This window comes from Canis lupus, chromosome X, assembly GCF_011100685.1.
Source record: "Canis lupus familiaris isolate Mischka breed German Shepherd chromosome X, alternate assembly UU_Cfam_GSD_1.0, whole genome shotgun sequence".
NCBI classification, from domain to species: Eukaryota; Metazoa; Chordata; class Mammalia; order Carnivora; family Canidae; genus Canis; species Canis lupus.
In genome coordinates, this window is record NC_049260.1 from 23,872,523 (window position 1) to 23,886,305 (window position 13,783).

Consider the following 13,783-nt stretch of genomic DNA (forward strand, 5'->3'; position numbering starts at 1 on the left):
TTTCTTCTGGCTTCTACTACTGAAGATCGGAATCTTTGAAAATATATAAAAATTCTATTTCATACCAGACATAACTTGAGATGTGATCATTTTATTAATTTATCTCTTCTATTACAGCATGCTGTGAAATTTCCACACTCCATTTAATTTCCATAGGCATCTGTTCACATGTAAATAACTCCCAGGATACTGAACTTTCTTTGATGATTTACCCCAATTTGAAACTAATTATTATACATTCTTAATTGTGAGATTTAGTTACATGAAAAAGATGGTTTGCCTGATTTTAATTCAGGATTTGTATCACCTGTATTTCAGTACAGACTGATGTCCTATGCCACTTTTGATAAGACAGAGTGATTATTACTTGCTATTAGCTAAGTAGACTGAATTTGAGAAACATCTTTATATTTTGGGTGTTTGGTTTTAACTTGGGGATTGTACGTGGGACCAAGTTACAGCAAAAATTCTTATGGGAATGATTTTAAGTTCTAGAAGGCAGAGTCATATTTCTAGGAGACAGAAAATTATACTTGTAGAATGATGGGCTCAGGGGACGGTGCAGAGATGGCGAAGAGGCAGTGGAGTATCATGGAAAAAGCCCTAAGAATTTAGAGTGAGAATTAAAAGACCATTGCTATTTATTAACTGTTTAATCGTACGCAATCCACTTACTTTTGAGACCCAGCATCCTTTTATTTCAGGGTGGGGTAATCATTCCTTGCTGAGCTCCCAGGATTGTTGTGAAGTCTGATGAGATAACATGTAACATCAGTTCCATTTCTTCTTCACTGTTTCCTCCATATTTTGAGCTCAACCTTCGACTCTTCCATTGATTACTCTGTTATTCTCCCTTCTTATCTCGAAGGAAAGAGAAGTAGGAGATTAACACACTAACAAACACATGAAAACAAGGACTGATAATAATTTATGACCATCTTTCCTCAAGTACATTTACACTTTAAAACATTTTGCCTAAATTGAGCAAGTCTATAGTGGCAGATTGTTCAAATTCCACCAGAAAGGGAGTTGGTTCTTTGAGAACAAGTGTGTACCTCAAATCACACCACCAAATCATGAATTCAAAAGCATTGTTCCCACTTTTAACATAATAGAAACCAGCCATTTTTATTTTCTATTATTATGTATTTCTTTTTTTTTCTTTCAAGATTTTATTTAAATTCAAATTAATTAACATATAATGTAGTATTGGTTTCAGGAGTAAAATTTAGTGATTCATCACTTGCATATAACTTCCAGTGCTCATTACAACAAATGCCCTCCTTAAGGCCCATATTTATGTATTTATTTTAAAGCAATACTCGAAAGTCAAGATTTAAGACAAAAATTCCATGCATGTAGTTGTTCCAGGTATTAGCTAACTTTTTTCTGTTAAGGACCATGTAATAAGTACTTCAGGCTTTGTGAGCTATATGATCTTTGTCACAGCTAAGCATTCAACTAAACATTGTAGCTCCAAAGTAGCCTTAGATGATATATAAATGAATGGACATGGCTGTATTCCATTAAAAGTTTACTTACAAAAACAGGCTATGAGCCAGATTTGGCCCATAAGTCAGTTTTTCTGACACCTATAGTATTCCATCCACTCCTACATCCTTCCCTTTTTTCCTTATCACACAAAAAGTAGGTTTTGCAGAAGAAATATTGAACCCCATAGCTTTATCGTTACTTCCCAGTTTGCATCTGGCCCCAACTAGCATGAAGAATTTTCTTGGCCTTATGTTCCATATGCTCAGTGTCTAATGCAAGCATAATGCCCACGAGCTGTCCTACAACTGCCTAAAAAAATGATCAGGGACAAACATAAACAAATCTTTTCCTCTGCCTCTGTTCAGTGAAAGCTCAGGATCTTGGATGCAAGGGTGGGAAACGCTTATAAACCCTGCTTAGAAGTTTGATAGTTCTATTCTTTCTCTGGCCAAAATGAAGATACTTATGAATGTGTGCTTCCTGTACGTTTGAAACCTCAGAGTTCAGTGCACCAGCACTTAGTGAGAACCAACTGCCTGCAGAATTGTATGGGAATGCAAAATTAGAGGCATGCTCCCTCAAGGATCCAACAGCCTGCTTGGGGAAGCAGAACACATACACATAAGAAAAATACTAAACAACACTTACAAAGCCAAACGTCAGAGAAGTACATCTTTATAAAGTAGAGGCTGACAGCATCAGTGCTTAGAGGTGACTCTATACAGGAAGGATCAGAGTTAGGTAAGATATTCTAGAGGAAATAAGGTGGAATGACATTTTCCCCCTCCCATAACTCTTCCCAAAACAGAAGAGAAAAATCTTTCAGGAGAAAGGAGTGCCAATTTCCTTTGCCAACGACGCTTACCTTAAGTCCAAGGGTGGTAAGAACCCCGAACTGCTGAGAAGGAGGTGACGTATCAGGATCAATAGTAACATCTTACTTACAAACAGATTTATTTTCGAATTTCATATATAATTCAGTTGGATCAAAAAATGGATTGGCTGGTCAACACACAAAGCCTATTTAATCCCCAGATCCCATGCTCCCTATTTGTTGACACTCAGTATGCATTTCAACATCTACATGAGATTATGAGAGTCTATAAATTGTATTTGTAATATAACTTGCAGCTTTTTCCTCACACTATGAGTTTTTAACATTATATTGAGCTCATTGAACACAATGAGAATTTTGTAATTCTCATATGTAAACACTGAGCAAAAAATATATTGAAGGAGGGGTGCCTGAGTGGTTCAGTTGGTTAAGCATCTGACTCTTGGTTTCGCCTCAGGTTATGATCTCAGGGTTGTGGGATCAAACTCTGCATCGGGCTCCATGCTCAGCTTGGAGTCTGCTTCAGATTCTCTTTCTCTCTCTCTCTCTCTCTCTCTCTCTCTCTCTGAATCCCTCTGCTGCTCCCCTACTGATGCTCTCTGTCTCTCAAATAGATAAATATTTTAAAATAGAGAGATATGAACATACATTCTAGGAACTTTGGATATTAGAACTTTATATTCTACTGGCTTTTCTTTTATAATGAAGAATTTTTTTAAGCTTTTCCCAACTACCGAATTTGACTATGCCATGTTTTGCCTTTTTTTGTTTGTTTGTTTGTTTTCACCAGAAACCTGCCTGACATAGAATGCAATTTAATACCCAGAGTATGTGGATGGGTTAAACTCTTGAGAGGCCTTCCTCATCCTTGCAACTAAGGGATAGAAGAAGGATCAAATGAGCTCTTGGGTTTTTGGAATTCTCCCAAACCTTGATTCTGAAATCGTCCTCTATCCAACCAGTAATTTATAGTACTTTCTATTCCTGACACTGACTATAAATTTATTGGAACCCTGTCTCTAAATTGTTGTGTCTTCCTCCTGTGAAGTTTACATGTAAGATGTGGTAGGAACATCCAAAAGGACTGAGCCATGAGACTTTATTGAGTTTACAGAACAACTTGTCTGAACTATTTTTATGCCTGCTGACTAATAAATAGTTGCTTGCAAATGTTTGATGTCAGTTGAATTCATCTTCACACTTGCTTTTCAACCAAATGTGTGGTGGAGGAGCACATGGGTGGCTCAGTCAGTGAAGCGTCTGCCTTCGGCTCAGGTCATGATCTCAGGGTCCTGGGATCAAGCACCACATGAGGCTCCCTGCACAACAGGGAGTCTACTTCTCTCTCTCCCTCTGCCTGCCACTCCCCCTCCTTGTTCTCTCTCCCTCTCTCTCAAATAAATACATTTTTAAAATCCTTAAAAATATGTATTGTGGTAAAATATACAAAATGTAAAACTTAATATTTATCATTGTATAATTCAGTGGCATTAATCATATTCACATTGTTGTACAACCATCATCACTATCTATTTCCAGAATTTTTTCATCATTTCAGACAGGAACTTTATACCCATTAAAGAATAACCCCTCATTTCTCCTTCCCCATTCCCTGGTAACTTCTATTCTATTTTCTGTCTTTATGAATTTGTGTTTTCTAGGTATATCATATAAATGGAATCATACAATACTTGTCCTCTATGTCTTATTCCACTTAGCACACTCTTTTCAAAGTTTATCCATGTTGAAGCATATATTAGAATCACATATCGGGCAGCCCGGGTGGCTTAGCGGTTTAGTGCCGACTTCAGCCCAGGGTATGATCCGGGAGACCTAGGCTTGAGTCCCACATCAGGCTCCCTGCATGGAGCCTTCTTCTCCCCTGCCTGTCTCTCTCTCTCTCACTCTCCCTCTGTGTGTGTGTGTGTGTGTGCGTGTGTGTCTCATGAATAAATAAATAAATTCTTTTTTAAAAAAAGAATCACATATCTTTTTATGGCTAAATAATATTCCTACATAATAATAATATATAATAATATAATAATAATTTCTACATAACACAGTTTATCCATTCAGCTATTGATGGACATTTGGGTTGTTTCTACCTTTTGGCTGTTGTAAATATGCTGCAGTGAACATTGGTGAACAAGTAGCAAACTTAACTTTATGATAAAATTCCTGTTAGTGACACAGTAGGGGAATAGCTTCTTGCCTTCACCCTTAACTAATGGCAGCCACAAATATCTACCTTAAACATTGTAAAGTTGAACATGACTAAATAGACTTTGGTTGGATCATAATACTCAGTTTCCTCATCTGTAAAATTGTCATACTAATAGTATCTACCTTATAGGGTATTAGGAAGATTAAGGGAGTTAATTTGCCTAAAGTGCTTAGAAATGTATCAGTCACTGTGTAAGCATGAAACAAATATAGCTCTTACTATTAGTAGCATCATCATCCTTCATCTTTTAGGGACACATTATCTTGCTGCTACTATAATTGTAATTTACCACCCCCGTTTAACATTCTATCCAGGTCTGCCCTAAGTTCTAACACGTTCTGTTCCAGTCATCCACCTCCTCCATCAAAATTCTCCTCCCATGTGGCTGATCTTTTCAAGATGAGAAGGAGTGTGACTTTATTGACCCATTTAACACTGATATGTAAATTACTGGCAGAGACTAACCATAGACATCCTTATGATTCATACCTTGTTGTGTCTCAGACTTGCAGACTTGTGAAAATACAGAAAGCTGCAACAACTCCAATAGCTACTACAATACTTCCCTTTATCACACTTTCAATAGTGACAAAACTCATGACGTCCCCTCAACAAAGAGAGAATTTAAAGACAGTTATAGTTTCTGGTGGTCAGGGGAATCATAAACTTCTAAACCAATGCAGAACAGAAATGTAACCGAAGGTTGTGTTTTAGAATACAATTTAATGTTTAATAACAGTTCACAAAGAATATAGGAATAAAATAGAAGGTTAACACAATTATTTTTCTTACAAGAGATGAAATATATTTTATCCTTCTATTTAGGTTTAATAATCAATGTAAAACTTGTAACTGTAATGTATCGATGTTATTATATTCAAAAATTAGCTGGGCTTTGCTCTAAGACTAATATCCATAAATAAATTTTAAAAATACCAAACACACAAGAGTAATAATTTTAAAAATCCCTTGGAATACATAAATTAGATGACTATTAAAAATTCCAGAAAATGATTTCACCAGTGGCTTCCTTAAATAATATGCTTGCTTGGTGCATTTTAAGATTTGTTTTTACTAAAATCTGATTAATGTTTATTGCATCGAGATTCAGTTATCTATATATTTTTACGTAGAATTTAAGGTTGGTTCAATAAATCTTTTTTTCCTACTCAGTGAACAGTATACAACAATAGATATTAAAGTTGGTGGGTCTGATTATCTTTTTCTTTTTTTTTTAATTTTTATTTATTTATGATAATCACAGAGAGAGAGAGAGAGAGGCAGAGACACAGGCAGAGGGAGAAGCAGGCTCCATGCACCGGGAGCCCGACGTGGGATTCGATCCCGGGTCTCCAGGATCGCGCCCTGGGCCAAAGGCAGGCGCCAAACCGCTGCGCCACCCAGGGATCCCATGATTATCTTTTTCAAGTCGTATTATCAATTTGTTAACAATTCTGTGCTAGGGATGAGGATGAATGCAACTGAAGTAATAGTGTTTTAGGGCTGTAAATCAGGAAACCTCAGTTCTAAGGCTTACTAAACCACTAACTAGCAGTTCAAACTTTGGGGGAACCTGGTTTCTGTAAATGACTCACTTGGATAGCCACTAATGGCCCTTATTGTTAATAAAACCTACATGAAACAATCAAGTCGAATCCTGTATGGTGAGAGCAAATGGCTAGAAATAGAGATGCGAATTTGTAAAACTTGGTCCTGGCCACAAGAAGTGCTGATTTCATAGGCAGCAGATACTGTCACCAATGGGCCTATATTCCCTCAGGCCTTCCCAATGAGGTGCACCCAGGCCTGACTTCCAGCTGCCAACACATGCATCTCCTTGCACGAGGGCTTGCTTGGCTACTAGAGTCCACTCTGTTCCTGGCAACAGTTGGCTAGAAACACTAGAGAATTAGAGCACATCCTGAATCATCAACCCATAATTGATAAAAGTTATTGTATATGTATTCGAGCTCTCCTACTTCTTAGATGGATTAACCACCCTTGCCCCTGGGTTGGGCTAACACCTAGACCTAGACACAGTACAGTGAGCCACAGAATTCCCCAACATGGTTAATCACCGCTTACAGTAGTACTTAATTTGACAATATATCTTTTATTGGCTGCCCTCCCTATCAGCCTCATCTTCACCTTTCAGTGTTTCCTGGGGACACCTAACAGAGAGACCACATACATGCAATCAAATCCTTACTCTAGGTTCTTCTTCTGAGGAAGCGAAAACTAAGCGGTAAGTGTTTACATGACCCTGGCCTTACCCCTCTTCTATCCCCAAAACTTGTCTGCAAACTTGCTCTTTCCAGGCGCTGTTCTATGAGGCTCCTTGGCCCCCTCTTGTCTTCAGAATTGCTGCTAGGCCCAGGCAAGATAGATATGTTATTGTTATCATCTTGCAGGTGAATTGTGTACATATATATGCTTTTATCACTAACTTTACCAAAGCTGTGCATACCTTAAATTCTGAAACTGTATCATCTTTGTCTTTATATTTCTACTGCCTAACATTGTATCTGGCACATACGGAATTTCATGATATGACCTCTCCTGCCTAGAAGACTTTCCATTTCTTCATCTTTTAAGTGGTCCCCCGTATTTATGATTTAAGATTCAGTCTGCTGTCTCCTTAATGAAATTGTCACCAACTGCTACCCACTGAATGATGCACTCTCTGTCATATGATCCTGTGTAGACATTGAGAACATCCACTTCTTGAATATAACTTCATATTGTTAGATATTGGCTTTTCTACTTTCCCTTTTCCCATATTTTCTATATTAGCTTCTCTATTTTTCTTTAAGCTTCTTGAAGGGAGGGATTTGGCTGTATTCCTTTCTGTTTACCCATGCCCCTAGCACAATGCCTTACCCATAAAAGCGCTATTGAATATATAGAGCAGAAGGTCACTATTGGTTTTACTAGGAGTTCATACCTCCTGTGACTCCCACATTCCACAAATTTGTGCAACCACCATTAGGGACAAAAGAAATAGTCTCAACAAAACAAAATATGTACAGTGACTATAATCCGTATATTTAGAGCAGAAATTTCTTTGCCCTGATCTGATCTATGAAAAGCTACAGACCAACAGCTATCTGCAATTAACTTAATAAACTGGTGTTGAGCTATGAGGTGCTATGATTACCAAAAATCAAATATATTTATTCCCATATCATTACAGAGAAAGTTAGGTGTATGAAACCAGAAAGAGTTGGTGGCCACGAGTTTTGGCTCTTTAGGCTGATCTCATTGGTCATATTATAGTGTCCTTTCATATACCTCCCTCTATACACTGAATTCTTCAGACTGTCTCCATAAAATATTCTTAAATAATATAAAGCAAGTCAGAAATTTGTCTTGAAATAACTGACGACTCATCTCTTCAAGTTTTGCAAGGACATATTTATACTTGGCACATACTATAAATAACAGCTGGTAAGTTTGCCACAACCATTTTTCACTCACTTCTGTTTTCTCCCACATTTATTCTTCTGCCCATATTCAGTCTCATTTAAACTCAAGTACCAGTTTAGAGTTTGCCCTGGGTTGTGTCTGTTGACTTGTTCTGTGTTTGAAATACTCTTTCTAACACATTATGGAAAGAGTAATATTTGGCTACTTTCATAAAATTACTGTTTTATAAGAAGGTACATACTTATAGGCAAAAATATCAATAGTTTACAATAAATCAAAGGGATAGATTTTGGACTTGTAGACCCCAAGAGAAGGGAAGTTCTAGTTTTAGCAAAAGAATTTCCAAAGTATCCACAAAGTCTATAGAGATGAACAAACAAAAACACTTTCACCATGCTTTGGAAACTTGGAATCTTGTGAAATGGATAAAAGATGTAAAGTTGAATATAAGAGCATGGAGTCTGGGAGAAGTCCAGCACATCAGAGGTATGAACTCAAGAGTGGAGAAGTAAAAGAAAAGCGTAAATTCTGATAGGGAGCCTCTGGGAAGTTCCATGACACTTAAGTTGGATGCAAAGGCATCCCAGAGGGTGGTAAAGGCCCATTATGGAACTGTGCCCTGAAAGTTATAGAAATTATGAGCCATGGCTTACCCATTTTGATCCTCTCCTTCTGTTTCACCAACCCCATACCTATTCTTAGCTAGGTAGCCCTGGACACTATTTCTGTAATGTTTCCACTACATGTTGTGAATTATTTCACTGTGGTTATTATCACATGATATTTTTCCCTTCATGAGTCCATCTTACATCTCTCTGAGGGCAGGAACAAAGTCTTTTTATTTTGTATACTCAAACCTATCCTAAGACAAACACTAAATAAATATTACAATAAGACCTGGGGTATTAGCTTAATGTGAAGAAATGAGTTGAGAAGTAGAATTAAAATTTGATGATATAAATCTGGAAGTCTTTGGATACTCCTCTAAGATTGACCTTTTTCTAAAAACAACAGGAAAATATGCTAATATTAGTTTCTGTTGATGTACCGGGACATTTACATAAGTTCACTCATTCAGTCCTCACAACCATCCTGTTAGGCTGAGCATTATTATCTCCATTTAGCAGATTATGAAACCATGGTTGGGGGTTAAATCTGGTAACTTGTTGAAGAACCTAGTAAGTGACAGGCACTATTATGGATGCTGCAGATAAATTGACCACTGAGACAAACCAGGCTGTCACACTCTCTGAGCTTATGTTCCAGTTGAATGAGACTGAGTTTAAACAAAACCACCAAAAAATAAACAAGGGAATTCATACATAGTGATCAATGGCCTAAAGGAGAATAAAATGAGCTGATGTCATAGGGAGTGGGTGGGGGTGATGCAAAAGTCTGCCTTACTTGGTGGATCGTGACATTCCTAATGTAACACTCTGATCCTATGTTATTCAGAAGATGGAAGTGACCAAGTATGAGTTTTGGAAGTGATAATGTGGAGGATTATTAGCAACAGTATGGATTAGGAGAGAATAAATGATCATCCAAAATAAGCCTTTGGAAAGTGGATGAGGAGAAGCAATCATTGTAAGAGAAACCACTGATAGGTTCTAGAGAGAGTTAAAGTGATTTGACATAAAGAATAGGAAAAGGGTAGAGGTGATGGTGATGACGATGATGATGATGATAGCAATGACAAGTCTTGAAGATTTACCCAGTACATATCCAAAGCTATACAGTTCTCTTTGATGGAAAGCTAATATTTAATCACTATAAAAATGTTTTGCAAAATGTGGGACTGCACCACAAGATATTCAAGAAGATTTGAGGTGGTATTTAAGATAATTTAAATTGCAGTGAGAAAGGCATTGAAGAAAGGCAAAGAATCACATAGGAAAAATGCTATTTCCATTTAAATCTCTTTCAATCCCTCTAATTATGTCAAGAAGAAATTCTCAATTTGAGCTATTTGAGCTATTTTGACTTAACACCTCTCTAACATTTGCTAATCTCCTTTTTTAAACAAAGAGTGAGCAGGCCTTATGTTCAGAGCCTTCAGCAGCCAGCAGTATCTAGCTGAAATTTAAAAGTTTATTTTCATTGTATTTATTTTTACAGTTACCCTCTATTTATGGTCAGTGATACTAGTTTACCACTTATGGTTGTGATATGTCCTCAACTTTTCTAATAAATTTAATTAAATAAAAGAATGAATGGATTAAAAGAAAAATATTAAGGAGATAGTAATGCAGTAAATTTGAGAGTGCAGCAAAAATGTTGAAGGTGATAGAAGACTAGAACTTGACGATACTACAATAAGTTACAAAAGCCACCTAGAATTGGGTGAAAGGTTTTGAGGTTTTGAGACACACCTACCGAAAAAAAATATATGGTCACTTAGGAATCTTCAGAAGACTGGATCTCTGGATAACTTAGTAGTTCATAGACTATAATAGATTCTACTTTATGCATATTGAATTTTAGATGACACTAAAATATTCTCAAGAAGGCTGGCACTCAGAAGTACATTCACTAAAACCTAAAACCTAGATCTGGGGCTAGGCTTATTGGTTTGGAAGTCTCACTAGTTTTTCACTGTATAAGAAATTACTGCAAACTTAGTGGCTTGAGATAACACAAATATATTACCTCACAGTTCTGAACATCAGAAGTCCAGGTAGACTTTTCTGTAGGCAGTCTCAGAAGGCTGAAATCAAGGCTGGGCTTTTTTCTGAGAGGTTCTGAGGAAGAAGCTGCTTCCAACATCATTCACACTGTTTGAGGAACACAATTCCTTGAGGTTATGGGACAGAAGTTCTTGTTTTCTTGGCTGTTGGCTGGGAGTTGCTCTTAGCAACCAAAGACCACTCTCAGTCCTTGCTAGGGGCACCTCAAAGCCAACAGCAGAGAACCACTCTCACATGAATCCCTCTCACATTTTCAATCTCTCTGACTTTTTTACTGCCATCAACCAGAGAAAACTCTGCTTTCAAAGGCCTGATGTGAATAGATCCGTGGTTGGGCCCACCCAGATACTCTGTACTTTAAGGTCAGCTCATTAATAACCTTAATCATATCTACAAAATCCCTTTTGACATGTAACCTAGCATAATCAAGGGGGTAACATGACCAAAGGGAGCAGAGATGAAGGGAACCATTTTATAATTCTGATTACCACGGAAGTCATCTATATACAAATGCATCCGTGTATCCATTTATTAATTCAGCAAACATTTACTGAGTATCTATTATACTACCAAGCACTTTGGTTGTCATTTGTGTATTTAACCATGGGAGAACGTTTCTCATACCTTTGATATGGAACATAATGTTCAAACCAACACTCTTTGCCAACAGGATATAAGTGCAACACTGAGAGTCTGTTATCATACACCCCTTGCACCACTCAGATCCACTTGTACCCACATTCGGTTTATTCTGTCCTGGCACTGCTTCTTCAAAATGATGGTCAGTCATCATTTCTTTTAAAATTTTAAAAGTAAAGTTTTTCAACAGGAACATCACACTGTTGTAGTTGATTTTGAAGCCAGAATTAGATTTGTCATTTCTTTCCTCTATCAACATTCCTGACTCACATTACACTGACTGGCACAAGTGCTGGTTTAGGTTTCCTGCTCTATAGAGTCTGGGTCATGGTTACCTTGTCCTTTTTATTTATTTTTTTTTTATTTTTTTTTAAAGACTTCTAATTTTTTTTAATTTATTTATGATAGTCACAGAGAGAGAGAGAGAGGCAGAGACACAGGCGGAGGGAGAAGCAGGCTCCATGCACCGGGAGCCTGATGTGGGATTCGATCCCAGGTCTCCAGGATCGCGCCCTGGGCCAAAGGCAGGCGCCAAACCGCTGCGCCACCCAGGGATCCCTGTCCTTTTTAGCCCATTGTTGAGGCAACTGCCTGTTTACTGTTATCACTGGGCAGGGAAGCATCAACGGGCATTCTGTGAGTCTTTTGAGTTCTACAAATACTCCTCTCTGTTTTTATTATGTAGCAATAACCCTATCTGCTCATGTTCATCAGGGTCTAGCACTTATGGGCATATAGTAAATTCTCTCTTTCCTGATGATTTACTGGCAAGAAGAACTTAAATGGTCAGTTAGTATCTTTGACTTAAGTTTTAGTTGACTTTACTGTGTCTCCTGGTCAAGATTTGATACCCACACCCAGGAAGTATTATTTCTAGTTCACCCACCCTAAATTTGGAGGAATGGGAAGCACAAATTCCCCAAGGGGTCCCTGGGAGTAATAATGAGAAAGTTAACTCCTACCTCTACCTTTTTGTTCCCAAATCTGTATATTCTACCCATGGAGAATACAAGACCATATATAATGGCTGTAGATGCACACATTCCTTGGATCACGAACAGTGTCCCAAATCTATAGGCTATTCTCCCTAAGCTCCACTTTCGCCATTTCAGCATGAAAATAGACCAGATAATAAGGTATATAGTAGGACCAGGGAATCGCATGGACCTATGCACATACCTCCCACTTTTACCAGAAGCTGGATCCTTGGGTCTGAGGCTGTTATGTGGCATTCTATAATGGTAGATTGAATACTCCACGAGCCTTCAGAAATTAGTGTTGGCCATACCACCACAGGCAAGAAAGCTAAGCACTTATCAGGAATACATATCAACCCCAGTAAGAATGGATTTATGCCTTATTTTGAGTGGCAGGGGTATAGTGGGCTGAATAGTGGTCCCCATATATATCAGCTCCTAATCCCCAGAAACTATAAATGTTACGTTACATGGGGAAAAGTCTTTGTGGATGCTATTAAGTTAAGGATCTTGACATGGAGAATTATCCTGAATTATCCCAGTTGGCTCTAAATGCAATTACATGTGATAAGAGAGAGGAAAAAGTGTTTGGCACACAGAGAAGAAGGTTGTGTAACCATGGAGGCAGATTGGAATGATGTGCCACAAACCAAGGAATGCCAGCAGCCACCAGAAGCTGGAAGAGACAAGGAAAGGATTTTCCCCCAAAGCCTCCTGGGAGAACACAGCTCTGCCAACACCTTGAATTTGGCTTACTGATTTCAGACGTCTGTCCTCCAGAACTGAGAGAATAAAATTTCTGCTGTTTTAAGCCACTGAGTTTGTGGTAATTTGCTACAGCTGGCATTAAAAAAAACTAGTACAGTGGACCAGTGTAATCTACTTGTCACCAAGTGGCTAGTTGTACTCCTTTAAGGATGGTACCACATGGAGGGTGTGTCGTTGTTCTCTGCTGCTGATGGGATCGATGTTCAGAAGCAGCAATAGCTAAATCAGCTTGGATGAGAAAGGCCTATGCTGCTGCACCAATATGCAGCCTTCATCCTGCCACCATGGCTACATCAATCAGAGGCTATTGTGTGATGGTAAAACTGCCAGGGGATCCGAGGATAGAGGCTGGCTGATACCCACTGGACAATTATCCTATTTCCCTGATACTTCAGTGCCTTTTCTGCAGTGAATGCTCTCTGAGAGGCATTGGCATGTAAACCAAAGATTAACACACTTTGTGTATGCCCACTCCCGTAGGTATATTCACATGCCTTTTCACCTGACCTTCTCTGTCTTTGTTCTTCTCATCTTCCTCCCTCCAAGGGCCTTGGCCAACCAACCAGACGTTTTGCCACTGCCAAGGACTCCTTAGAGTCTTAGCTGAGGCCTCGTATCCTCATATCCCTCCACACAAGTTAGTGAGCAGGTGTATTGCCCAAAGTTCTGGAACAATTTCATCTCTCTCATTTAAGGCAACCCCTCAGTGGGGCTTTGATGCGGCAGCAGTTCA

The 13,783-nt window shown here is 38.4% G+C and overlaps 1 long non-coding RNA gene across 1 annotated transcript; it reads right to left on the minus strand.

Annotated features, from left to right (window-relative positions):
- Window positions 1–681: 681 nt before the first annotated feature.
- Window positions 682–13,783, minus strand: LOC111094971. The gene is made up of 4 exons (XR_005385934.1): window positions 13,558–13,783; window positions 10,629–10,753; window positions 2,143–2,211; window positions 682–856 (listed from the first exon to the last, which is right to left on the minus strand). It is a non-coding gene; the product is annotated as an uncharacterized LOC111094971 (long non-coding RNA).